This window comes from Nannochloropsis gaditana (assembly GCF_000240725.1).
Source record: "Nannochloropsis gaditana CCMP526 unplaced genomic scaffold scaffold141, whole genome shotgun sequence".
Taxonomy (NCBI): Eukaryota; class Eustigmatophyceae; order Eustigmatales; family Monodopsidaceae; genus Microchloropsis; species Microchloropsis gaditana.
Window position 1 is genome coordinate 25,818 of NW_005803812.1, and position 1,912 is coordinate 27,729.

Here is a 1,912-nt window from a genome sequence, read left to right on the forward strand (position 1 = left end):
TCCTCCTTCCCTTCCTCAACCTTGTCCTCCCTCCCTTCCTCCTTCCCTTCCTCCTCCCTGTCCTCCCCCCCTGCCTCCCCCCCTGCCTCCTTGTCCTCCTCCTTCCCTTCCTCCTTCCCTTCTTCCTCCTTGTCCTCCCTCCCTTCCCTCACTTCCTTCCCACACAGATGCGGTGCGTCCCGTCGGAAACAATCCTCTTGGCTGCTCTTACAGCCATCAAGGGAGGTGTCTGCGCGTATGGCATTGCCGTCGGTGCCAGCGGGCGGGAGGGGGGAGGTAGCGAGGGAGGAAGGTGGGGAGGAGGAGGGCGGGGGAAGGTAGAGTTGCCCATGATTCGCAGGAAACCAGCCCTGAGGGTAATGAGGAGGTACAGGCATTTTCACCAAACCATTGGGAATTGGAAGGGGGGAAGGACATTGGGCGTGTTCAGGCATGGTATGCGTCGAGAATCTGATATTCTCGTTGTCGATGCACACCTCTTCGTCTAGGCGGGTGTGGGGGTCGATACAGACACGCATTCTCACATGGAAAGCTCGGACTGACTACCTGCATATCCCGTCAACGTCCAATATTTTTGCACAAACACGCCTGAGTACGCTATTTTATGACATTAGAGAACGGCAGAGGGTACCCTCACGCTTTGGAGTGGATGCTACACCGTGATTCGTGAGGGGGCACTCTACTCTCTTGGCCCTCCGCCTCCATCATCAATCACTTACCTCCAAGCCGTCGTCTTTTCGGCCGTACCACCACTTCGGGTTTTCTCGATTGTAAACTTCGACCACGTCGTTCGGTTTCAGTCCCATTTCATGTTCACCCCGCGGAATGAACTTTGCAAACGCCACAAATGTCTCCTTGTCTCCCACTTGGCTCCCTCCGCCTTCTCTCTGCAGGTGAGCGCTTTCCTTACAACTTTCACTGTGGCCGCTCATAGCATCTCGATTCTTTGATGCACGCTCAATTGACTAACGGAGAAATTGGATGAAACGGAACATTTTTAATAAGCAAGGAACACGCGTGAAGACAAGAGCCACCTAGGTATGAGAGGAGGTCCCATCCCCATGTACCCGTTTCCCACTGCAATGCGCTTATTCCCACTGGATGCATCAAATCCACTCAAAAGGCCAAAAGAAAGTTTATGACTGATCAGAGACACGTGTCAGGCCCATGTATTGTGACAGAGGGCTTGAAATCGACGTTCAAGGGTCTACACAGGCCCTAGGCGTTTTAACGGCTCAGCGCATCGGCCGTTACGCCGGCAACGGTTTTTGAAATTCAATCGTTTTCCCCTTGGTGACTCGATGATTTAGAAAGGCTCATGTATGTGTATCTGCTCTTCCTCATGACTTATATGACGGCTGCCATGGGTGGAAATGTTCGTCGTCTCAAATATTGGACTTTTTCGTGTTTTCAAAGTAAAAGATAGAGCCGCCCCCCCAAAAGATAACCTCCTCGCAGTCATCGTAAATATTCCTCGTTGTAATTCGTGCTCTTTTCTTTCAGTATCCCCGCCCTATCCAAAGGTTATCTCCCTAGACTTTCCTAGCTAGACACGATCTACGCCTCCTCTCTGAAAGATTTCCTTTCTAACCCTTCCTTTCTCTTTTCCACCTCCTTCCCGCGTCGAGAGCAAGGCAACATGGAGGAGAGCAACACACCTGCCGCTGAGCGGGCTTACAGGACGGCTTTGATGAAAGCATTGATTTTGTCCCCTCGAGCTCCAGCATCGCCACCTTCGATGAAGTGTGTCTTCTTATCCTTGTAACCGCCCTGAGGAAAGGAGGGGAGGACAAAAGATGCGTGAGCTTCTATCCTACGACAGCGCATGCCCCAAAAAAACGAATGCATGACTGGCACGTGTCATCACCCCCATCCAGGACTCTGCTCCTAGGAGGCAAGACATGCCCAAGGG